The sequence below is a fragment of the Saimiri boliviensis genome, chromosome 9 (assembly GCF_048565385.1).
Source record: "Saimiri boliviensis isolate mSaiBol1 chromosome 9, mSaiBol1.pri, whole genome shotgun sequence".
In the NCBI taxonomy this organism is placed as follows: domain Eukaryota; kingdom Metazoa; phylum Chordata; class Mammalia; order Primates; family Cebidae; genus Saimiri; species Saimiri boliviensis.
The window spans coordinates 29,385,219-29,413,112 of NC_133457.1; the positions used below are offsets into that span (position 1 = coordinate 29,385,219).

The following is a 27,894-nucleotide window of genomic DNA, read 5'->3' on the forward strand; positions in this document are numbered from 1 at the left end:
TGTTACAGTTGATTAAGCCCATGGTACAAGGAATTTAAACTTGTATGGAATCACTGAACTACAAAATTTAAGATGTGGAAGAGTAGGCTTCCTTCATTCCAGTGACTGACATATTTGCTAACCCTTCCTCTTGTAGCAAGCATTCATGAGTAAGTGCAGAATCTCAAATTCAGTAGGATACATCTTACATTGGAAGCAAAAATTATGAGAGCAAGAATAATTGATATTCCATATGACCCATTAAAACAGGTCTTATTTAAGGCGATACAGTTTAAAATTGTATCTCTTTTAAGTAGGCTAAGCTGAGTGTAGGCACCTTTTTGCACTTTACAGCAAAACTGAGCAATTCCCTCAACCATCCCGATCAGAGGACCTTGAACTGAGAGCACATGTTTAATGATGCCTGGACTAGCTATTGATTAAACACTGACAATGTTCAGAGGAATTGAGAATCAAAAAGCCTCCCCCATGGCCAGCTCTGCCATGCTCACTTCTTAATAGATGGCAAAGGAGGATTCTAAATGAGATCTGCTGGCCTGCGCATCCTCAGAACTCCACAGGCAGTGGGATTAATTTCTGCTTTGCAGTTTTTTGGAACTGCTATGTCCAAAATGTCTATCCTTCTCCAGAATTGACTACAGATGTCCCTCCTTTTCATTTTTTGTTTCTCCTCTTTGAAGAAAAATAGTTTTCATATGAACCTAATGTATAGAACAATATCCTTTCAAATGTGGAATGAATTAAAGCTCACTGTTAATTACTATATAAACAAATAAAAACAAATCCTGAAGAATAATTTAGGCTGAAAAATCATTCTCCAAGTAGAACAAACAACAATATAATGGAGGCTAAAAGAAAATAAAAGGAAGAAATGTTTCAGACAGTACTAATATTCTCATTGGCATTGTTCCGTTGAGTTGGTTACTGCCCAGAAGCACAGATATTTTTAGGAGATTCTTTTGTCTGGTAGGAGATTATGACCCAGAACTGTGAAGTAAGGTTGTTTCTATACTTAAAAAAATGTAATTTCCAATGGTGGAACCACCCAGCTTTTTTACCTCCAGCAAACATTGATGGAACACCTAGAGGGTGTCAGGCACATTGCTTGGTGCTTTCCCTTTTAAAGTTATTTAATCCCTCCAACAATCCTGTGAAATACTCATTATAATCCTTTTAAAGATGTGAAAACTGAAGCTCTGAGGAATTAAATAAATCCTCTATTATCAAACAATCAGTAAATAGGTGAGAGCAAAGTCACACTGCTAGAAACCGTCAGAACAAGGATTAAAATCCAGATATCTTGATTAATATTCTATTAGGATAATTACCATATAATACCTTCCTTGGCTTAATAACGCACATTAAATGAAAGATTCTGTAGAAAGCTCAGATATTTTTAAATGATTGTTTGCTCTTTTACTATTTTATTTCTGATTTTCTAAGGATTATATCCTTAGGGTGAATTTTTTTGAATTACAAAAATAGGATAAATAAGGATAGAATACAGCAACCATAATCCCACCACTCAGAGGCAACCATTGTTAATATTGCACTTACTTTGTTCTAGTGTTTTGTGAAGGTATTTGTTTCTTCATAATTGAAACTATTCTACTTTTTCTTATATATTCAAACATACACAGAAGACGTATTTTACATTCACATGTGCTTCTCAATATACATTAAACTAACACTATTTATTAAACTCACTTTAATGGTGGCAAATACCTTTTGATATGTACTATTTATATAGGCATGTATATCATGGTATTTTTTTTCTTTCTCTTGTAATCAATCCAGATATTAATTTGCATTTATCATTTAGATATTTTGTATTTATTAATTTGCATATATCATTTAGATATTTTGTTTCCTTGGGATGATTTTAACCAAAGGGATTAGGATTTAAAAGAGTTAAAAGAATGACTTGGGCATGGTGGCTCACACCTGTAATCCCAGCACTTTGGGAGGCCAAGGTGGTCAGTTCACAAGGTCTGGAGATCGAGACCATCCTGGCTAACATGGTGAAACCCTGTCTCTACTAAAAATACAAAAATTAGCCAGGTGTGGTGGCACCTGCCTGTAGTCTCTGCTACTTAGGAGGCTGAGTCAGGAGAATCCCCTTAACCCGGGAGGCAGAGGTTGCAGTAAGCTGAGATCGCGCCACTGCACTCCCACCTGGGTGACAGAGCAAGAATCCTCCATTTCAAAAAAAAAAAGAATGGATCTTAGAAAATGTTGATACCTATTGTCAAAATGTTTTTCCAAATATTAAGACAATTTATTGCTCTGTCACCACTGTATAATACTTCCTATCTTATCCTTACTGGCATCAAGTTTTTCTTTGTCCCTTTAAGTCTTTACTAATTCGATAAGTAAAATAATATATATTCCTTTACTTGTTTCAGTAAGTTCAGATTCTAAAAATGTATTCATCATTTATATATCCTTTTATGAGTTTGCTGTTAAGGTACTTACTTTGCCTAATTTTTTCTTAACTGTAAATTTCATCTTTAAGAAAATTTATATGTAAATTATATATTATATAATATGCATAACTTTATAAAGCAAGCATAATAATTCTTTGCCATCTTTCCTACAGACATATTATCATGGTTTACTATTTTAAATTAGCTCATATTATATTTAAACCATTTTTTTAGTATAAAAGCAATATAGGGAGTGAAGTCACAAAGATATTGGAGTAGAAGGAAACATTTGCTCATGTTCCATGACAAAAGTAAGAATTCTGTACCTATCTACAGTCAAAAATCTCTCTGCAAAATTCTTGAGATTCAGATAGGAGTTTCTGAGACCCTGGTGAAGCCCAGGACCTAGGAAGGTCATTTTGAGAGTGCAGACCAACACCTAGCTGGCTGATCTGCCAGCTTATTCCCAAGGTCAAGCCCAGAAATGGCCTACTTCCCCAAGGGGGTTTGCCACAGCCAATTTGGGCCTTGAGCCTGCAACCAAAACCATCTGCCAAGGGGTCTAGAAGAAATCACACATACTATATTGCCTTGGTGGGAAGGCTTACTGATAATGGTTTTGGCAGTGAGCCTGAAAGTTGCCCTGTGGCTCTGTTCCAGCCGTCCTTGTCTGAGATCTTAGCTCAAAGATGTTTGCACAAGGACCTAGAAGAGGATGTCCATATCTCATAGCCTGGAAATCTGCTGAATGTCTCTGATGGGCTCTCCAATCTTTATTGCATAGCAGATCCCAAGGGGACCCAGTCTCAGCCCTGGCCTTTCACAGTACAGTTGGGGAACTCGCCCATCTGTGCTGAGATCTGCTAGGAGATGTGTACCTGTCTGGGCCAGCAAGACAGGCTCCCCAGTGATTGTCCCACAGCAGGTCTCAAGGAGGCCTAGTCTTAGTTCTGGTGCCTCTTGCTGCAGTCAGGGAAAAATCCTAACTGTACAGGAACCTGCTGAGTGACACACATCCCTCTGAGTCAATGATACCAGCCTCTCTAGGCACTGCCCCACAGCAGAACCTGAGGAGGCCAGTCTCAGCTCCTGATTCTCTTGTTTCAGTTCAGGAATTATGCCATCTGTACTGAGACCATCTGGGGAGTTGTGCCTGTCTAAGCCAATGAGATAGAACCTCCAGATCCTGCTGTACATCAGATCCTGAAGGGGCTCAATCTCAGCTGTGGACACTCTTGCTGAAGATGGGGGACTGTCTTTTCTATACAAAAACAGGCTGGGAAGCACACATATCTGGGTCTCGTGGGAAGTCTCCTGGACTGAGATCCCGAACATCTCTACACAGCCACAGTAAACTCCTTGGGTCTTCCCCAGCTCCACTTAGCCAGAAAGCTTCATCAAATTGGAACTCTCGTGAGACTTGTGGCAAACTTGGACATAGAACTTCCTCTAGTATTAGGACAGATGCAGAAATCACAGCCTCTGGGAACATAACAATCAGGCTGCTTAGAATTTGGGGAAGTCCCTCTGAACAAAAACAGGCACAAGCAAATCCAGATTACAAAGACTGAAATAAATACCTAATCTTTCAATGTGCAGATACTGTCACAGATCAAGAACATTTAATATGACCTTACCAACTGGACAAAATAAGGCATCAGAGGCCAACCGTAAAATAATGAAGATATATTTATTAACTCTCAGACAAAGAATTCCAAATAACTGTTTCCTGTTTTAAGGAAACTCAGTGAAATTTTAAAAAAAAATTCCGACAATTTTTGAAAAATTAAGAGATATTGAAATAATTTTAAATGCCAAACAAATATTGGAAGTTCAAAATACAGTGAATGAAATAAAAAATACGGTGGAGAGCACCAAGAACAGAATTGATCAAACAGGAAAAAGAATCAGTGAGCTCAAAACAGACTATCTGAGAATACACAATAAAAGGAGAAAACAATGAAAAGGAATGAAAAATGCTTACAATATCTATGGGACAAAAATCAGAAGATAAGATGTTTGGGCTATTGACATTAAAGAGGAAATTGCGACAGATAAAAGGGTAGAAAGTTTATTTAAAGAAATAATAACAGAAAAAAATCTAAACCTGGAGAAAGATAAGAATATCCAGGTACAGGAAAGTCAAAAGTCACCAATCAGATTCAACTCAAATAACCATACCGCAGGAGATATAATCAGACTCTAAAAAATCAAAGACAAAGAGAAGATCCTGAAAGCAGCAAGCGAAAAGAAGCAAATAATATATAAAGTTGACTCAAAATGCCTGACAGCAGACTTCTCAGCAGAAACCTTGCAGACCAGGAAGGAGTTAGATAAAATATAGAGTGCTGAAGGAAAAAACCCAAAACGACAACAGCAACAAAATCTGTGAATATTGTATTAAGCAAAGCTATCTTTCATAAACAAAGGAGATATAAATGCTTTCCCAGACAAACAAAAGCTATGGGAATTTATCACTACCAGAACATTCTTACAAGACGTGCTAAAGGGAGTTCTTTAAACCAAAAGAAAAGGAAGTGAACATGGTTCTTATACTAATACAGTAATTATGGTATGTAAACCACTTATATCCTTCATAAGAAGACTAAAAGAGAAAACTATTAAGAAAATAGTAACTACAATAATTTTTTAAAGAGATAGGCAATACAAAAATGTAAATGGTGACACCAAAAATTTAAAATATGAGAGGACAAATAAGTCAAAATGTAGAGGGTTGGTTTGTTCGTGTCTTTTTTGCAATTAAAAAGTTGGTATCAGTTTTAAATAACTTGTTATAACTACAGAATTTTTTTGGTAATTCTCATGTTTTTTCTAATTCTCATAATAATTACAAAGCAAATGCCTGTAATACGCTAAATTTTTTTTAAACAAAACTAAAACATATTACCAGAGAAAATCACTTAATCACAATGGAAAATAGTAAGAAAGAAAGGAGTTAAAAAAAAAAAAACGTAAAACAAGAAACAAAATGGTAGTAGTAAATCTCTACCAACCCCTAATAACACTAAATGTAGATGGTCTGAATTCTCTAATTAAAAAACATAGAGTGACTGAATTAATTAAAAAACAAGACTCAACTATACACTGTCTGCAAGAAACTCCCTTGACCTCTAAAACACACATAGACTAAAAGTGAAGGGATGGAGAAAGGTGTTCCATGTAAATGAAAACCAAAAAAGAGTAAGACTAGCTATACTTAAGTCAGATAAAATAAATTTTAACCCAAAAACTAAAAAGAGACAATGTCATTAAAGAATGATAAAGGAGTCAATTCAGCAGGAGTACATAACAATATATATACACCCAACACTGGAGCACCCAAATATACAAAGCAATAATAGATCAAATGGGGAGAGAAAGACTGCAATACAATAATAGTAGGGGACTTCAACACCCAACTTTCATCAGTGTACAGATTGCTCAGGCAAAATATCATCAAAGAAACACTGAAGTTAAATTTTACTCTAAAGCAAATGAACCCAAAAGACATTTACAAAACATTTCATCCAACTATTGAAGAATACACATTTTTCTCATTAGCACCTGGATCATTCTCCAAAATAGCACATATGTTAGGCCACAAAACAAGTCTCCACACAAAATCATATCAAGCATTTTTTTATAGCCACATCAGAATAAAACTAGAAATCAATAACAAGAGGAACTTTGGAAACTATGAAAGTATATAAAAATTAAACAACATGTTCCTGAATGACCAATGATTCAATGAAGAAAATAAAAAGAAAATTAAAAACTTGTTGAAACAAATGAAAATGGAAACACAATATACCAGAGCCTAGAGGATACAGCAAAAGCACTACTAAGAGGAAATTTTATATCAATAAATACCTATATTTTAAAAATACAAAGATTTCAGCTAGGTGCAGTGACTCATGCCTGTAATCCCAGCACTTTGGGAGGCCAAGATGGGCAGATCACCTGAGGTCAGAAGTTTGAGACCAGCCTGACTAGCATGGAGAAAACCTGCCTCTAATAAAAATACAAAAATTAGCTGGGCATGATGGCACATGCCTGTAATCCCAGCTACTTGGGAAACTGAGGCAGGAGAGAATTGCTTCAGCCCTGGAGACGGAGATTGTAGTTAGCTGAGGTCACACCATTGTACTCCAGCCTGGGCAGCAAGACTGTCTCAAACTCTGTCTCAAAAATATAAAAATGAAAAAGAGTTCAAATAAACAACCTATCTACACCTCCCAAGCATAGAAAAGCAATAATAAACCAAACCCCCAATTAGTAGAAAAGAAATAATAAAAGCAGATATTTAAAAATTTAAAATAAAAAACAATATAAAGTCTCTGTGAAACTAAGTTCATTTTTATGAAAAGATCAAACAGAAGTAACTTATCCTAATTTAAAAAATGAGAAGACACCAATAATTAAATCAGAAACAAAAAAGGAGATACAGCAACTGACCACAGAAATACAAAGAATTATTGGAAACTATTATGAACAAATACATGCCAACAAATTAGAAAAGCTAAATGAAAAGGATACATTTCTGGACACTTACAATCTGCTAGGAAGAAATAGAAAATCTGAACAGACCAACAATGACTAACAATATCAAAATTGTAATAAATAGTCTCCCATCAAAGTAAAGCCCAGGACCAAATGAATTCACTGCTAAAGTCGAAAACCATTTAAATAAAACTACTACCAATACAATAAAGGCCACATACGATAAATTCACCACTCAAACTATTTTACAGAATTGAAGAGGAGGGAAGACTTCCAAACTTACTCTATGAGGCCAGCATTCCCTGCTACTAAAACCAGACAAGGTCACCACAACGACCACAAAACTAATGGGGAATATCTCTGATAAACATAGATGCAAAAATCCTCAACAAAATACTCGCAAACCAAATTCAACAACACACTAAAAAGATCATTCTTGTGATCAAGTGATATTCGTCCCAGGTATGCGTCGGCAGTTCAACATACAGAAATCAATAAATGCAATACATCACATCAACAAAATCAAATGTAAAAGACATATTATTTCACTAGATGCTGAAAAAGTATTTGATAAAATTCAACATCCTTCATGATAAAAGTTATCAACAAACTGGGTACAAAAGGAAAATATTGCAACACAGTAAAGGCCATATATGACAAAGGCACTGCCAATGTTATACTGAGTGGGAAAAAATTGAAAACCTTTCACTAAGATCCACAACAAATAAGAATACCCACCTTCACCACTTTTATTTAACATAGTACTGGAACTCTGAGCCAGAAAAAAAATTATTCAATAGAATGAAGTAAAAAGCAACCAAATAAGCAAAGAAGAAGTAAAATTATCCTAGTTTGCAGATGACATGATATTTTATATAGAAAAATTTAGAGACATCACCAAAAAAGCTCTTAAGACTGATAAATGAGTTCAGGAAATTAGCAAGATACAAATCAATATACAAAAAAGCTTGTAGCATTCTATACAATAAGAGCAATCAATATGAAAAATAAATCAAGAAAGTAATCCCATTTACAAAAGCTACAAGGAAATAAAATCTCTAGGAATGAATTTAACCAAAGAAATAAAAGATCTCTACAGGGAAAACTATAAAATGCTGATGAAATAAATCAAAGAGCATACAAAAAATTGGAAAGACATCTCATGTTTATGGCTTGAAATAATTAGTATTGTTAAAATCTCTGTACTACCCAAAGTGATCTAGAGATTTAATTCAATCTGTACCAAAATTTCGCTGACATTCTTCACAGAAATAAGAAAAACAATCATAAAATTCACCAGTAACCAGAAAATACCCTGAATAGCTAAAGCAATTCTGAGAAAAACAGAACAAAACCAAAAGCTAGGGACAACACATGACCTGATTTCAAATTGTACTACAAACTATAATATCTAAAACAGCATGGTACTATCATAAAAACGGACATACAGAACAATGGAACAGAATGGAGAACTCAAATAAATCTACACTTAGAGTAACTGATTTGCAAGAAAGGTACCATTGGAAAAGCCCAGTTTGTTTAATAAATGATGCTGGGAAACTGGGTATCCATATGCAGAAAAATGAAAGGAGATCCTCATCTTTCACTATGTAGAAAAATCAACTCAAAATGGATTAAAGACTTAAATCTAAGACTTGAAACCTGATACTGCTAGAAGAAAACATTGGGTAATGCTACAGGACATTGGCCAGGGCAAAGATTTTGGGGGACAGACCTCAAAACCACAGACAACACAAATTAAAATACACAAATGGGATCACATCAAACTAAAAACCATCTGCAAGGCAAAGGAAGCAATGAACAAAGTAAAGCAAGAACCTACTGAATGGGAAAAAAATTGCAATCTACCCAACAATAGATTAATAATCAGAATATATAATGTATTCAAACAACTCAATAGCAAACACCAAATAATCCAATTAAAATATAGTCAAAAGACTTTAATAGACATTTCTCAAAAGACATACAAATGGCCAACAAATTTATGAGAAAATGCTGAACATTATTAATCATTAAAAAAATGTAAATCAAAACCAAAAGGACATATCATCTCACCCCAGCTAGAATAGCTATTATCAAAAAGACAAGAACAAAATCAGATGCTGGCAAGGATATGGAGAAGGGGAACACTTGTACAGTGTTGTTGGCAATGTAAAGAAGTATAGTCATCATGGAAAATACTAGGGAGCCACCTCAAGAAATGAGAAATAGAACTACCATATGATCCAGTAATTTCACTGCTACGTACATCCAAAAAAGGAAATTGGTATATTGAAGAGGTATTTATATTCCCAAATTTATTGCAGCACTAGTCACAATAGTCAAGATATTCAGCTGGGCTCAGTGGCACACGCCTATAATCATACCACTTTGGGAGGCTGAGGCAGGCAGATCATGAGGTCAGGAGTTCGAGACCAGCCTGGCCAGCATAGTGAAACCCCAAGTTTACTAAAAATACAAAAATTAGCTGGGTGTGGTGGCAAGTGTCTGTAGTCCCAGCTACTCAGGAGGCTGAGGCGGGAGAACTGCTTGAACCTGGAGGTGGGGTTGCAGTGAGCTGGGACCATGCCATTGCACTCCAGCCTAGGTGACAGAGTGAGACTCTGTCTCAAAAAAAAAAAAAAAAAAAAAGAATCAGCCTAAGTGTCACTGGATGAATAGATTAAAAATGTGGTATGTATAGATAATGGAATATCATTCAGCTGTGCAAAAGAATGAAATCATGTCATTTGCAGCAACATGGAAGGAACTAAATGCATTCTGTTGAGTAAAATAAGCCAGGCATAGAGAGACGTATATCGCATGCTCTCACCTATTTGTGGGAGCTAAAGAAAAGTGGAGCTCATGGAAGTAGAGACTAAAATGGTGGTTACCAGAAGCTGGGAGGGGAAAGCTGTTGGACAGATGAAGAGAAGTTGGTTAACGTTGGATACAAATATGCAGTCAGATAGAATAAGTTCTCATATTTAATAGTACAATTGGGAAATTATAGTTAATGATAATTTACTTTATATTAAAAACAGAAGGGAATAATTGTGATGTTCCTAACACAAACAAGAGGAATGTTTGAAGCGAATGATATCTCAATTATCCTGGTTCTGGTTTGATCACTATATACTGAATACATGTATCAAAATATTGCATGTACCCCTAAAATATGTACAACTATTATATATCAGTTAAAAATTAAAATACAATATATATATGTGTACATGTGTTTGCATATATTTATATATGTGTATGATAATTTAGAATATATAAATTCAAAACTTTTAAACGGGAAAAAATCAACAACACTACCACTCATAGTTCACCATTGTTTTTTCATTATACTAGGTGGGAATTAGGGTACTTGGGCCTGGATAGACATATTGGCCAGACCTACAAACAAATCTAACAGAGATACCATGTACTTCCAGCATGTTTTCTGTCAAAAAACAAAAAACCTAGACAAAACAAGATTCAACAGTTCATTGCAACGAAAAACAATTCATGAATTAGGAAGCACCAAATCGAGAGGAAGTTATCTCTCTAGTGGCTTAAAGAGCAAGCTTTTATAGGCTGACCACAGAAGCAAAGTAAAGTAATTGGTTGGTTTAGCCGGCGTGGTGGCTCATGCCTGTAATCCCAGCACTTTGGGAGGCCAAGGCGGGTGGATCACAAGGTCAGGAGTTCGAGACCAGCCTGGCCAAAATGTTGAAACCCCGTCTCTACTAAAAATACAAAAATTAGCTGGGCGCGGTGGCACGTGCCTGTAATCCTAGCTACTCAGAAGGCTGAGGCAAGAGAATCGCTTGAACCTGGGAGGTGGAGGTTGCAGTGAGCCGAGATCTTGCCATTGCACTCCAGCCTGGGTGACAGAATGAGACTCTGTCTCAAAAAAAAAAAAAAAAAAAAAGAAGAATTTGGTTGGTTTATTAGCTATAGTTAGGTGTTTACCTGATTTGCATATGGTTCAATGGGAGGTCCGCAGTTAACAGATCAGCAGATCAGCTAGTTGATTATTGTGGTAAGCTGAGGCTTGGTTCAGCTTTTTCTTTAATCAGTTACAAGAAATGTCTCCTTTTGATTACTGTATGTAAGAGCTCTGGGTACAGAGACAACCTCAGGCTAATGGTCTCTTTCTTATTTGCTTTACTACTATCTGTCTATCACCACCGTATCACTATATGGTTTTAAGAGCTTTCAAACTCGGACTGCATTTTCTCCCTTCTCAGAAAATGAGGTTGTACTTCAGTCTTCTGGATTGTTAATGAAATGTAAAGCAGGTGACTCCAAGGAAAAGAGATTCATCAAAATATTCCAGTTCTATTTTCTAATCCTAACAATGCCACATTTCATGGTCCCTGATATAAATGTTACTTGACAGTGGGATTTTTCTCAGGGTCCCAGAGCTGGTAAAGAAGTTCTTTGGCAGCTGGGCTGGTAAACACAAAGGCTTTCTAGCAAGGACATCCAAAGAACTTTATGTTCAAATAAAGATAAAATTCTGACTTTTTATCTAGTTTTATTCAGGGCAAAAAAAATTAAGTACCCACGGTGACATCAACTCAATGTATTTTTAAACTTCAGGACATTTGTAAATAATTTTCCTGATATGATATTATGTAGAAATGCATACATTTTTAAGAGTCCTAAATGTATCCATTTCATGGAGATAATTCTGAAGATAATTAAACCAGCTTGATTATCAATTCTCAAAAAGAACCCCTCAGGGCTTTTTAAGAGTCCTAAATGTATCAATCTCATGGAGATAATTCGGTAGATAATTAAACCAGCTTGATTATCAATTCTCAGAAAGAACCCCTCAGGGCCAGGCACGGTGGCTCAAGCCTGTAATCCCAGCACTTTGGGAGGCCAAGGTGGGTGGATCACAAGGTCAAGAGATCCAGACCATCCTGGTCAACATGGTGAAACCTCATCTCTACTACAAATACAAAACATTAGGTGGGCATGGTGGCACGTGCCTGTAATCCCAGCTACTCAGGAGGTTGAGGCAGGAGAATTGCCTGAACCCAGGATGCAGAGGTTGCGGTGAGCTGAGATTGTGCCATTGCACTCCAGCCTGGGTGACAAGAGTAAAACTCTGTCTCAAAAAAAAAAAGAACCCCTCAGATTATACAAAATTCTCTGTGTTTACTATGAATGTAACAATTTCTTTTTACATCTACAAGTTTCTTAAATTTCTTAAGCACTTTCTTAAGCATACATGTAAGTCTTGAGGAGAGAGTGTCCTCAGTCTGTTGATCTCATTTGCTGGCCACAAGGAAGAAAAAGGGCAGAGATGGAGGGTTTTGGGCATGAGTTAACATATCCTTTTTCTTTTCCAACAGAAATGAGATAATACTTGACAGGATTTTTAGAAACTCTTTTTAAAATTTGATACATTAGTTCCTCCATATCTTCAGGGAATTGGTTCTAGGATCCAGTCCCTAGATTATGGATACATAATCCATAGATATGGATATTCCTAGATGATGGATCCTCAAGTCACTTACATAAAATGATGCCATATTTGCATATAACCTATGAAATCCTCCCATGTACTTTGAATCACCTCTAGATTAGTTATAATATGGTGTAAATGCTATGTAAATAGTTGTTCTACTGCATTGCTCAGGGAATAATGACAAGAACAGAACCATATTCAGTACAAACATAACCATCCGTTTAAAAAATGTTTTTTTCCATTGGATGCAGAACGCAAGGATACAGAAATCTGGCTATATATGTTCTCTTCTGTGTCATTATGTATTTTATAAAATTATTTTCAATGATATATTCTACTTTATATCATTTTACTAATGGTTTACCTGTTTGTGGACTGTTCTATTTTTACTCTGTGTTTTGTATAATGAACTGTCACTTATAAGCACATTTATAGCCAAATCTTTGAATTCGGAAGAAATTCGGACAGTCGGAAGAAATTCAAAAGAAAAGAATGCACCGAGCAGTCAAATTCCAGAGGGCCATTACTGGTGCATCTCTTGCTGATATAATGGCCGAGAGGAATCAGAAACCTGAAGTTAGAAAGGCTCAACGAGAACAAGCTATCAGGGCTGCCAGGGAAGCAAAAAAGGTTAAGCAAGCATCTAAAAAGACTACAGTGGCTGCTGCTAAGGCACCTACAAAGGCAGCACCTAAGCAAAAGATTGTGAAGCCTGTGAAAGTTTCAGCTCCCCGAGTTGGCAGAAAACGCTAAGCTCACAGATTAGATTTTTAAATAAAGACTGGATTATAACTCAAAAAAAAAAAGGGGGGGTTATTGTCATAGACTCAATCAGCACACATAGGATTACTACATCAGAAATAATCTTATTACAAATTGTCCTCCAGAAGGTAACAACTTAAATTTCCACCATCAATATGTTAGAAAAACCTATTTGTTTTTGTGGGTTTTTAAATTTTTCATAGAGATGTGATCTGTGTTTCCTTTTTTATGTTCACACAAAACCTATGCATTGCCTATTATACTTGTTCCTCAACTTGAGATAGGACTTTATCTGGATAAACTCATTGTAAATTGAAAATACTGTAATTCGAAGATACATTTTTACAGCCCCTGTGCATTTTTGACTTATGATATTTTCAACATGAGATGTGTTTATCCAGATGTGGTCCCATCGTAAGTCAAGGAGTGTGCTGAAGCTGTATCACCTTCACACAATCCTAAAGCCAAAAGCTTGTAAATCAAACCATGTAAGTCAGGGACTGCCTGTCTTTTATCATTTTTCCCAATATGGTAGGTGTCATAGGTTGGATTTCTTAGAAAACAGACTCTACAATTTTTGTTCGAGAGATTTACTGGAAGCAGCACAAGTGAAGGGTTGCAGAAGCAGGATAAGGCAGGGGGAGAAATAAAACTGCACCACAATTTCAACAAGCGCTCTGTGGATCTTTAAGAAAACTCAAGAGCTGGTATGTTCCTTCAAAATTGTCCTGATGAATAAAAGGGAGCAGGACTTGAAATACTGCAGGCTGCCCTAGGATGGGTGTGACCTTGGATGAGGAGGCTGTTTTCAGCTGAAGGCAACTCTTGGAGAAGGATTTAGCCATGAGCTGTATGCTGCCAACAGGATCAGCACTTGAGGAATGAATGCTGTTCTGAAGAAAAAAATCGAGTGGTGTGCCAGAGCCTCTTCTACAAGAGATCCACTTACTTTCTGTAATAATTAGTGGGAACATTTGTGCCACTCAAATCCACTTACTTTGTATAATAATCAGTGGGAATAGCACCTCTAGGATTCTAGTTGGTTTTGTTTTCAGGAAAATTTACAGGAGGAAGTTTAGTAAAGTGAACTAAAATCCCAGCCAGTGCATCAGGTCTTGAGGCTGCAACTGATATTAAACATTTCTTATAACAACTCTGTTACAGATAGGGCTCACTGGGAAACAGACTGAGATATGCATACAGGATGTTTACTGAAGCATTTGTGCTCTTGGGAACAACACAGGTGAGGGGGCAAGGAAGCAAAATTGGGCAAAGAATGAGTTTAATTGAAATGCAGTTGCAACAAACTTCATCCAATTTTGTGAGAACTTCAGAGTTAGAATAGCTTTTCAGACTGACCCCACCATGGTGCAAGGTAGCAGGACTTTATACTCTTGCACTGGATCAGTCATTAGACACAGGCTGCTCTAATGTAGGGGATATTGTGGTTCTCTTTAGTTAATGGCATTTCCTAGAGAGAGACTAAGCTGAAATCTGTCACCATAACAGCTAAGGGAATGGGCATTTCAGTCCTGAAATGGAATCTGGGCAACACATCATGGAATCTATTACATTAGTTTAAAAAAAAAAAAGCATCTCATTATTACTGTGTATTATTTGATATGTCATTGAAACTTATTACTTCTTTTTTTTTAATTGCCTGAATATTTCTTTCTTTCACTTTTCTGTGTTAATAATTTTTTGTTTTATTTTTTCTTGTCATATATGTTGCAAATATTTGCTCTGTTTTTCGATTGTCATTCTCTTGTAATTTTTAATTTTTCTGAGTATCTTGTAGGTGTATATACTTATGGGGTACATGAGATACTTTGATACAGGCATGCAGTGCATAACCATCACATCATGCTAAGTGGGATATCTTCTTTTTTCGATATATCCATGTTTATATTTTGTATGGTGTATTTCTTTGCCTTTGCATTTTTTTTCCATTTGAGCTTTAAGAATTTTTTTGATTATAGATGAATACTTATAGATTATTTTATTTAGTAGTGTCATAGTTTTACTTTGCTATATTTAAATATTTTCTATTATTTGGAGTTTATTTTAGTGCATGGTGCGAGGCAAGAAGGTAAATTATGTGTGTGTGTGTGTATGTATTTTCTGGTTGGTTCAGCAATCATCCCAGCACCATTCTTGAATGATCCTTCTCATTTTCAGTAATTTTATGCTTTTGATATATTCAGTTCTTTATATGCCAGGTTTTGTCTATGCAATATTCCCTTTATCAATTAACCTGTTTATACATATTTCAAAAAACACATTGCCTGAATTATTATAGTTTTATAGCAGGAGTCCCCAAACTTTTTACACAGGGGGCCGGTTCACTGTCCTTCAGACTGTTGGAGGGCCGCCACATACTGTGCTCCTCTCACTGACCACCAATGAAAGAGGTGCCCCTTCCTGAAGTGCAGCGGGGGGCCGGATAAATGGCCTCAGGGGGCTGTAGTTTGGGTACGCCTGTTTTATAGTATTGCTTACTATGTAGTTGAACTAAGCCACAGTGTGATCAGGTTATAAATACAGGAGTAGATTATTATGGTTGTTTTAGATGCCTAAATTTTTAGGCTTTTTCCCTTATGTGGAAACATCCATATTTCTTCACTTCTGATAATATGTTCTATGCATTCTGCCATTTAACAAATGTTTAAATGCTGTTTGAAATTATTGTATTCTTGTCTTCTTTCTGCTCATCACCACCTGGCAATTTTTTAGAACAACCATTGAGCTGCATATTTCTTTTTAAATTCCTTATCTCTTCTATCCTAGGCCTGAGCACATGGTACAACATAAATAAATATTTTTAAATGTTGAATGAATAAGATTATAGTTTCATTTCTGTGTTATCTCTGGTTCTTGATTTCTCTACGTTAAAAGTCATATTGAGAATTCCTCATGAAGTGATAAGAAAATATAAAAATTTACATTGAAAGACACTGAAATAGCATATAGACATGTACTTTTTATTCTTTTTTTCTAAAGAGATGTCATTCATGAGGCTTTCAATATTTAGGCTAGATAGACTTTCAGGGATATGATAAAGTCTAACTTTGAAGAGCTCAAAATATGGTTGAAAATTTGGGGGCTCATAATGAAAAATCTAGATAGTTAAACTGCTTTTATTAATTAGCTTTTTATTCTTTCCACACAGGTACCAAGTGAGGAACCAACACAAAAATGAAAAGGTTGGGTTCCTTGTTCAAAATTTATTAAGAATTTCAAGATGGTGATAGCAAAGCATTTACTAAGTGTGGGACCTTTTACAACTGCATAGTTTGAACACCCACAAAGCTGGCCCTTGATTAAATACATCCCATATACACTGTGCTGGGTATTAGTGCTGCAGTATGGAGGAAACAAATATGGCTACACTCCTTGAGGAACTCACAGATTCAGTGTAGACAAAGGCAGAAGAGTGACAATTTGTTTCCTTAAAGTTCCTTACTATCTTCACTAATTGATAATTGGTTTTCAAAATTTGACTACTTTATACTCATTTCTAATCCCCAACATAGTTTTTCAACTGCCATGTCCTTGGATAATCATTTAGCAGAATTCATTAAATGACAACTGTTTGCAGGAACTAGATGAAAATAAAAAAATTAGAAATTTATTTTTATTATTAATAATATTATTTCTAATAAAGCAGTATAAAAGCCCTTTGTGAAGGGTATTTTCATATCTGTAGTGGGCATGTATGTGCTACAGTGTGTAGCAGAAGCTGGAAATTTTTTCTGTCATTACTGAGTTTTGAAAAGATGTTTTTTGCAAAATGTGAGAAGCACTGTCACTAAGGAAGAAGTGCATCTTATTAGAATGAGAATATTGTAGATAATGATTATACGGTTTGTCCGGAGATTGAGATAAATATATGTGTTACGGTTTTTTGGAGGGAAGGGAGATAATGTCAAAATATATTAGCCAAAGACTCTCAGAAGTAGGTAGGAAATAGACAGAAATGTATTCCCGTTAGCAATTGATTCCTCAGCATGCTGGTTAAGCCCAAACAAGCACAGGATTTTTTGACATCTGTTTTATTTTGGTTCTTGCCTCTTCCAGCATTCAAGCTGTCAGCTCTTGCTCTGTTAACAATGGGGGCTGTGAGCTACAGAATATTCAGATCACTGATGAACACTGCAGGCATTGGTGCCTTCCTCACCACCAGCTGACATGAGATTGCAAACACTGTGAAAGGAGGGCACAGTAAGCTCATATTACCTGCTGCAAAGGAACAACATGTTGAGAGCAATAAAACTTTTTCCAACACCATGTACCATTTTGTAAGATTGTGGGTTTGAAAGAATATTTTTCCCCCTACAATCTACTTCATGAATTGCTTTTGATAAAAAGCTCTTTCTTTTTTTTCTCTGAATCCGTTGGTGGTTCTAAGTTCACATTTGTTCTCTTTTGAGGGAGGGCAGCTGACTATAGCAATATGATTCATGGTGGTGAGCTCTGGCAGAATTCAAGAATTTAAAGTGATGTTAAGTATCATTGAGTTTATAAGAAGTCCCCAACAAAGATTTCTAGAAAATGTGAAAATGCACAAACTAAGCAGGATGGATGAGGGCTTTTATTGTCCACTATCAAAGTGATTCTCCAGTACCAATATGTATTTTGATACCGAAGACTCATTAGAAACATGGTACATATTCATGGTAGCATTTTGGATTAAAAATATGTCTTCTCTCTAGTATTTTTATTGAATTAATTAAAATTATCTGAAAAGTCCTTGAAGGCCAACTTAATATCCCCAGTAGAGATGGCAAGGTAAGGGAGCTTTAGCCCTCCTCCCATAATCTTCATCTGCTTCCCAATGATACCCACCAAATGACAAGTACATTCACCAAATTTATGGATAATAAATTTTTCTCAGTCCTAAGCAAAACGTAAATAAAAGTTTTTTAAAATGTTGACATCTTTATTAATCTGTAGCATACATTCTAAAAATAAACTGTCTTTGCTAGAAAAATGTAGCTTAAAGACTTGCACTTCTTTCTGAACAGATTTTTTTCTAAGCTGCTTCTGTATAAAATATCTGGCACTATTACTGCTCATTCTCCAGATGTTTACAACTTTCTATCTCAAATGATATCTTCTGGATTTTTCCCCCTAACTCCCCAACATTTTCTTCTCTTCTGTTTTCCCGATCTCCACCCTCGCCACAAGGCTGTCCTTTACAAATTCTCACTGGGACCGTAGTTCTGTATCATTGCTCTCCCGTTTTCATGCCTTCTGACTTTCAAAGATATTGTCTACATACCCTAGAGTTTCCTTGATTAGGCATCTTTATTATGCCACTTGAAGTTATATAACAGAAGGATAGTTTTCATGAAGCCATGTTTCATTCCACCAAAAATGTAAAAATATCTTCTTATTCTCAGACCTATCAGCTCAACAGGCCTAAAGATACCTGCTTATTCTTATTTACCTATTATTTTTATAGATGAGATTGAAATTTGCTTAGGTATTTCTTGCCCATGTGAACACTTTTTGTATTTTATTGCCTCATTGTGTCATTTTGCCATTTTTTGTGGACATGTGTTTTTGTCAGTATACAGGAGCTTGTTATGTATTCTAAATATTAATGAACCCCTTAAATGTTAATATGTTCAAATATTTTTCCCTATTGATATCTGATTTTTTACATAGTTGATGGAAGTTTTTCTTGCCATTGTAAAGTTTTTTCTTTTGTGTAAATGTCTTTTCCTCTAACATACTTCATATTTGCCAAAATATAAATTTTAAAATTAATTAAAATGTGGACTGCTTTAATAATAAATTTCAAATATTTAAAACTTCTACAATGTAAAGATAAAACTATAAGGTTTTCTTTCAATGTTTTATGTATATATAGTGTTCCATTGTATAGATAGCCATCATTTATTTGACCAATATCAGTTAAGAAAACTTAAATCAATGTCCTAGTACTTATTCTTCAAAGAATGGTCAGATTTTTGCTTAGAATGAATTTCTAAATGTGGAATTATTGAGTAGAAAACATGTAATTTCTCAGGCTTCTGATATAATTACTAGTCTGTCCTCCAGAAAAGATGACCCATTTATAGTTCCACCATCATATAAGAGGGCTAGTTCTTTCATATCTACCAGTACAAAGTACTTTCATTCTATCTTTGGATATGGATAGACAAAAAAATCATTTGTAAAAATTTTAATTTATAAATGCAAAGGTATGATGGGGAGAGTAGAAAAACCAAAGTTTTGGAAGTCTTGGAAGTCAGTTTGAATTTGGACTGGATATGGAAAAAAAAATGTTAGAGAAGCTTATCACAGTTTTTAGGTTGGAAGTGATATAGTAAAGCTGACATTTTAGGAAAATCAATTTGATTGATGATCAAGTAATCTGTTGCAATGTTTCAGTTTTGGTTAAATAAGTTTCAGCAAAGATGAGACAGGAAGAGTTATAGCTAAGTTTAGAAAGAAGCTAGATGATGTAGTGAGAGATTAAAAACAAAGATAAGGGATTTTAAGGTTTTTCATTTGGAAGGGAAGAATGACAAAAATATCATTGTGATGAGTAGGAAGTTGATAAAGAAAAGGTTAATGAACTGATTAGTTAAAATGATAGTGGCTAAGAACTAGTGGAAAAGCTCTGAAATTGTTGTGTTGATTTTCAAAACAGTTTTTTTTCAGCAGGTAACACATGCACAGCAGGCAGATCACCTGAGGTCAGGAGTTCGAGACCAGCCTGGCCAACTTGGTGAAACCCCATCTCTACTAAAAATACAAAAATTAGCTGGGCATGGTGGCATGTGCCTCTAATCCCAGCTACTCAGGAGGCTGAGGCATGATAATCGCTTAAACCCAGAATGTGAAGGTTGCAGTGAGCTGAGATCACGCCATTGCACTCCAGCCTAGGCAACAAGAGCAAAACTCCATCTCAAAAAAATAAAAATAAAAATAAATAAAACATTCCAAAAATTTTATTGGAAAAAAAAATTATAGTGGTGAAGGAAGTGAAGGTAGGAACCATGTGGAGGGCCCATTACAAGTTAAATGATGGACAGGCATGCAAGGCTCAAGAATATTTTCATATTTTCCCCAAGAAATCATCAAGAATTATCATGCTTGTACTTCTGGCATTAGAAAAACCAAAGTATAAGATAAATGAGCAATTGACCTGAATATTGAAATAATTAGAATGTAAAATCATGGTAATTGGTTGAGAGTTGGAGAGTAAAAAAGGAGAACAGCTGGACAACCTTGGTTGAGAGACCCAGAATCATGGAGTTTTAAAGATTGTCTAGTTCAGTTGTTATCAAATTAAGTGTTCTCAGGAACTTAATTGGATTTAACAGGTAGAGGAGGTTAAAGAAGGTACATCAGGGAAGACACTCTGTGTATATGTCTGTGCGCTCCTGTGTGTGTGTGTGTGTGTATGTGTGTGTGCTCAGTGTGTGTGTGTTTGTGTGTGTGCATGCATGTGCCCACGCATGCATCCACACACATGTCTAGGGAGGAGAGGATATGGATGTTTTCTTAGTCACTTTAGGTTGCTATAACAAAATACTATAGAATGAGTAGTTTAAATGGCATACATTTATTTCTTACAGTTCTGGAGGCTAAGTAGTTAATCCAGGTAGTTGCTGGCAGATAGCGTTCCTGTGAGACTTTTCTTACCTTGCAGACAGCCATCTTCTTCCTGCGTACTCACATGGTAGAAGAAAAGAGTGCTTCCTCTTCTTATAAGGACACTAATCTCATCATGGGGGCCCCATCCTCATTATCTCATCTAAACCTTATTACCTCCCAAAGGCCCCACTTTCAAATACCACCACATTAAGGGTTAGCGTTTCAACCTGTGAATGTTCAGTGGACATTCACATTCAGTTCATAACTGAAGTGATCTTAAGTAGCATCTTAGCTTAGAGATTCTCCCAGAATTGTGTCCCTCTACCTTCCACCATGGGGATGGACCTACCTAGACCTTGAAATAACCTCTAAAACAATTAAAGTAAAAATAATGCCAAGAAAGCATCAACAACTAACATATTTATTCAGGACTTTATGTATTTAACTCAAGGTAAAAGCACTGTATTTTCAAATCATTAAAAACAATCATTCTCTACTTCAATGGCAATGGTCTTAAAATTGAAATTGCACCTTTTGTATTTTCAGTAGAAATGGATTTTTTTGGTTCTCATGTCATCAACTTCAAATTCCATTACTTTATATTGAATACACTGAGATCCCGTCCACACCTCTCCATCTCCCAGGGGTCTTTTTAGTGTCATTAGCATCTCCTGCCTTGGAAACTATTGACATACTGATAGCAGCAACTTTTACTGAGGTCCCTTTAACTTCGGCAGTGATCAATATATACCATGCAATTTATTTTATTTTCATGACTTTAGACTTGGTTATAAAAGTAATAGGTATTCACTGAAGGAAATTTGGGGCAGATAATAAAATAACACAAATGCAAAATAATAAAACCACCCATAATCTCCTCACACAGAAGTAATAATTGTTAACATATTGGTATATATCTTTTCAAGTATTTTATTTTTATAAACACTTATGAAATAGGATTATGCTATACCTTCTGTTTTACAGTTTGAATTATTAACATATTTTCAAAACATTATGTGATGTCATTTAATTTTCTATTATAATTTTTTATTATAAGAGTTAATGATGGCATTAATATAATAGCTTAAATTTATTTAGAAATTTTTGTGCTAGTCACTACTGAAAGTACATATATATGCATTGTATCACAGAAATTTCAGAGCAACCATAGGAGATTGGTACTGTTACTATCCCCATTTTATAAAAAGAGAAATGGAACACAGTACAGGTTTGGTAATTGGCCCAGTGTTTTCATGCTGTGGAAGTTACAAACCAGGATTTGAAACCAAGGACTTTAACTCTGGAATCTAAGATTTTTCAAGCTGATTGTATAAATATATAGCATGCCAGTGTTTTTACAGTTGCATCATTACAATTTTCTAATGTTGGGTACTTAAATACCTTTTATTGTTTTAAAGAAACTTACAGTGAAAATTCTTCTAGCAAAATATTTGGTTTCCATATACACTATTTTCCTAATGACAAATGCCAGTGATTAAAATTGTATAGTCCAACAGCTTTGGCACAATTTGTGCCATCAATTTTTTTACACAACATTAAAGGTAAAAGCAGCCAATTGAACCAACATAGACTAAAAACTGAAACTAACAGACTACTAAATTCAAATTCTTTTTTATTTCCAGCAGATCACAGCACCATTGTGTATCTTGTGGGAAATAAGCCTAGTTATCCTTTTTAAATCTTAGAGTTATGAAATATTTTGAAAGTCTAAAAGATATTCTTAAGAATTCAAATTTGACAAAATATTTAAGAAGTAACTCTTAGAAAGCGTTTTACAGTAAAACCTCCTACCTAGAAAGATGCTTTGAATATATATAATGGCTCTCAATAGAAGTTTGATGACCCATTAATCTAGATCTGGAAGCAATCCTGTGTTTCCTATTTTTATGATATTTCACCTATGGAAATGTTCACCTGAATCCTTTGATGTTTACAGAAATTATCTAGAAGCTGAATAAATGACATATTGGAGAATTAAGGTCAAGTGGTCTTCGGTGACCCATTGTACCTTTTGCAAATACATCAACCATTTATATCTATCATGGCCCTAATAGAATTTCCTGGCATGCATGCTTTCAATATTAGTACATCTGCAGTTGCTTTTATACATGGAAATTACTGATGGCAAATATTAAGCTACTGTAACATATTGAAAACAACTTGAACTTTTTGCACTTTAACATTTTCCAAACCAAAAATTAAAGATCTGACATCTATACATGTACCTGAAAATTTGACTTTTCTAGAAAAGTCTAGCTCCTAAGTTGTAAACAAGTACTCCAGCATTCCTCCTGCACTGCTAAAAGAAGAGCTCTTGTAAAACAATATCCACATTTAGGAAAGACTAAACAATAAAGACTTATTTCCATTGTTTTCCTCATTTTTGAAATAAGCTAATGTTATCCAATTCTTGCCAAATCATTTCTGTTCCTCAACCACCCATCCAATATGCCTCCTCTTTAAAAACACTGTGCACAAAGCTGGAAATGGGTTTTCCCTAGCCAGCACTCCAACTAGGTATTTAGGGTTGGTGCTGCACACACAGCCAGTTTTAAATAACTGACCCTCAATTGTCCCTGCTACTATTGTTCTCAACATCCTTTCTTCCTGTATGAATGTCCCAAAATTGTGGTTTGGGTACAAAATTCTAAAACCTGTTTTTTTCTCATTGGTAATGTCGGATTATTAAAAAACTCGTATGACGTAGTTATATGAAGGACTGTGTAATCAAATAGAGCTGGTTGAAATCCCAGCTCCCTTATTCACAGTGATGCTAAGCAGCTATTTCAACTCATTGATCCTCTATTTCTTTATCTGTGATTTGGACATAATAATGATACATATGTCATAAGGTTGTGAATGAAGCTTAAAAAGGACAATGCATGTAAAGAGCTTAGTAAGTTGCTTGACTCATGATAAATTGCTTGAAAACTAAAGCACAAAATAGTGTATTTTCTGCTACAGTGTTAAAAGATGTTTCCTGGCAAAGTCAGGATTGAAATTCAAATGTATCCATAACACTAAATCCAATGTTCAATACTCATGTACCCTATCCAGTACAACCTTCTCAGGATCTCCTTGCTGGCTCCCACTGCTTGCTTTCCAAGTTTTAGGAATCAATTCCTGTATAACCTCAGACATTTACTACAGTGTCATTTCTCCCATCTCCCAGAAGTAAAGCTTCATTTTCCCTTTAACATTTGTGTCCTTTTTAGTCATCACTGCCATCCCAATTTAATTCTGTCTTATCACTTACCTTCTGAAGCTCTTAGCTGAGTACATCACCCATTTTTAACATCCTTTATAACCATCCTACCTTTATGGGTATCATGAGAGAGCCCAGGGCACTCCTCCACTATAGTGCAGGAGTTAAGAAATAGGCTCTGGCCGGGTACAGTGGCTCACGCCTGTAATCCCAGCACTTTGGGAGGCCGAGGCGGGTGGATCACAAGGTCAAGAGATCGAGACCATCCTGGCCAACATGGTGAAACCCCGTCTCTACTAAAAATACAAAAAAATTAGCTGGGCATGGTGGCGCGTGCCTGTAATCCCTGCTACTCAGGAGGCTGAGGCAGGAGAATTGCCTGAACCCAGGAGGCGGGGGTTGCGGTGAGCCGAGATCGCACCATTGCACTCCAGCCTGGGTAACAAGAGCGAAACTCCATCTCAAAAAAAAAAAAAAAGAAAAAAAGAAAAGAAAAAAAAAAAGAAATAGGCTCTGAAGCCAGACTACTTAAATCTGAAGTTCTGTTTCCACAAATCCCAGTTTTCAGCTTGGGGACCTTGAATACATTTTCTGTCTTCAGTTTCTTATCTGTGAAATGGAGATTAAATTACACCTACCTGAGTTGTTGATAAGATTAAATGAATGAATGGATGTTAAGTACTTGCTAATGGTACCGGGACCCTATTAAGCACTATATGAATATTATCTGTTACTATTGTTTGTTCAATTCCAAAGGTAGCTCAGTTGTCTCTTCCAAATTCATCCTCTGATCCCTGCTACCATCCAATGAATGGATCTTACTTTAATGATGTATTGAACAAAATGTGTGAAAAGCCTGAAACTGTGCTTGGCACACAGAAGCACTCATAAACTGCTAACCCTTTTTGTTGATTCTCAACCCTTCAGCACTTGACCTACCTTTCCCAAGGCTTTCTTCTTGAAAGTATCTTTCTTTGGATTTTGAGACCCTATTCATTCCTAGTTCTGGTTCTTTTTCTAATACTTAATCTTCTTCTATATCTCTTCCTATATGAATACACTTGTTTCACCTCTCCATATTGTGTAAACTTTTTGAGGGCAGTAGGAATATCTTATTTTTTTTTTATCCTAGTATCTTGTACATAATGGGAATTTAGTAAATCTTTTCTGTCTTTAGTATTTTTTAATTTTTGTAACTCTTTTTAAAAATTTATTTTGTATTTAAGTTCTGGGATACATGTGCTGAACGTGCAAATTTGTTACTTAGGTATACATGTGCCATGGTGGTTTGCTGCACCTATCAAATCATCTAGGTTTTAACTCCTGCATGCATTAGGTATTTGTCCTAATGCTCTTTCTCCCCTTGCTCCTCACCCGCTGACAGGCCCTGGTGTGTGATGTTCCCCTCCCTGTGTCCATGCGTTTCCATTGTTCAATTCCCACTTATGAGTGAGAACATGCAGTGTTTGGTTTTCTGTTCCTGCTTTAGTCTGCTGAGGATGATGGTTTCCAGCTTAATCCATGTCCCTGTAAAGGACATGAACTCATTCTTTTTTATAAGAATTTCTTTTCTAAATTTCTCAACTCTATTCAGGTTTTGCTGTACACAAACCTGAACACACTTTAGATCATGCCACTCGTAGTTGTTTTACTTTAAATATCTTAAATTGTAAAATCTGTCTTTCTAATGCTAGCTCATTATTTATGTATGTATTTTAATTCCTCTCTGTTTATTTACTATACTTACACTAATAATTCCTAACATTCATTGAGTGCTTACAATATTCCAGACACTGTATTTGTTGTTTTACCTGCATTATTTCACTCAGTATTTACGTAATCCCATGAAATATTGTTATTGTGCTTCTTTTACAAATAAAGGACTTAAGGCCATAGGAAGTCAAGTTATTGTCCCAAGGTCTCAGAGCTACTGGCTTTGCCAGAATCGGGCTACAAATTCATGTCTCTTTGATCTTTTCTCTATGCCATTTTGAAAGTTTAACATATCAAATGTTAACATGTATATTCTAGTTGATAATTATTATAGCAATTCGAAGGGATAGAATTTTTAAATTATATGTCTTTTTTTTTTTTTTTTTTTGAGACACAGTTTCGCTCTTGTTACCCAGGCTGGAGTGCAACGGCGCGATCTCAGCTCGCCACAACCTCTGCCTCCTGGGTTCAGGCAATTCTCCTGCCTCAGCCTCCTGAGTAGCTGGAATTACAGGCACACGCCACCATGCCCAGCTAATTTTTTGTATTTTTAGTAGAGACGGGGTTTCACCAGGATGGTCTCGATCTCTTTTTTTTTTTTTTTTTTTTTTTTTTTTTTTTTTTTTTTTTTTTTTTTTTTTTTTGAGACAGAGTTTCGCTCTTGTTACCCAGGCTGGAGTGCAATGGCGCGATCTCGGCTCACCGCAACCTCCGCCTCCTGGGCTCAGGCAATTCTCCTGCCTCAGCCTCCTGAGTAGCTGGAATTACAGGCACACGCCACCACGCCCAGCTAATTTTTTGTATTTTTTGTAGAGACGGGGTTTCACCAGGATGGTCTCGATCTCTTGACCTTGTGATCCACCCGCCTCGGCCTCCCAAAGTGCTGGGATTACCGGCTTGAGCCACCACACTCGGCCAATAATGTGTCTTAACTTTTCTTCAAAAGTCTAGTTTCTATCCATTGGTTCTCTAACTGCATTTATTAATACTTCTCAAAGCACAGAGTCTCCTTGTACCTCAGAGAATGTGACATTTTATGACCAGACCTCTTGTCTGAGCTGGCTGCAATTGTGTTGGAAATTGGCTCTGTAGCTGGGCTGGTCTGCAGTTAGGAAACATGATTGTAGATGCTGAACTGTCACTGCTGGGATGTGAACCAGACATGAATGCTAAACAATAGTGTCCGCAATTTGCAACCCAGGAACTGCCAAACTGACAGCTAGACTAAACTGTAGCAGCATAGGAAAATGTGACTAGTTTCTCCAGTCAGTCAATACAAAGTCTTATATTGTACCATGATGAATAGAATCTTACTGTCCATAAACTGAGATGCTGTCAATTATGAATCTCAGTTAGATTCTTAGCAAGTATTTCATGTGTGAACACCCATGTAAGCCTCATAATGGCCCTAACTCTTGTTGGTTTGTATTAGCCTTTAAAGTGAACATGCAGTTCATTAAACTTATAGAAACTCCAACAGCAGCTGCACATCTCCCCATGAACTACATAGGTTTTTTGCATTTTATCTAGGACTAGATGAAAGGGATCCATAAGGCTGCCTAGAAATAAGTCTTGACTCTCTGAGGGACTTGAATAGATATAGTGTGTGTATGAAATGAATAATATTAGTAATGAGCAAAACTTGAAAGGAAAATCTAAAGGTTTGGGGGGTTCTGTCTCCTTTTAAGGAAGTTGTGCCAAATTATTGTTTTATAATATTTTTGCTTCAAGGATTTCTTCAGGCTTGGGATATTCATTTGTTATTTCACTAGACAGAACGTCTGCTTACTTTCCTCACTGTTCTCTCACATATTTGTTTGTCATTCATTTCCTTCATGCAAGGGACATTTGCAAGTTCCCATTATGTTCCAAGCACTGGGGCTGGAAATGAGGAGTTCTATGATACAAAAACCAAATGTCTCTGCCCTCAAGAAGTTCATGCTCTAGTCGGGGTGACAATCACATAAAAAGAGAATATAGAAACACAGTGGTAAAGATGCACATATTATATTAAAGGAATCCCAGTGAACAGCATCTAAGCCACCTGAAGGAGGGTTCAGGAAAGGGTTTTAAAGAGAAGACTCGAGTTGAATTTTAAAAGAGAAGTAGGAATCGGTCCAAAGAAGAAAAATGGCAATATCTAGACTTCCCCAATATATAGGGTTACTGCACAGATAGAGAGCCCA

General features: G+C 36.0%; 1 protein-coding gene across 5 annotated transcripts in view; it reads left to right on the top strand.

Moving 5' to 3' along the window:
- The window catches only part of LOC101039884 (vitamin K-dependent protein S-like), a 752,700-nt gene that overhangs the window by 580,440 nt on the left and 144,366 nt on the right, over window positions 1-27,894 (top strand). The gene's annotated exons all lie outside the window — the stretch shown is intronic.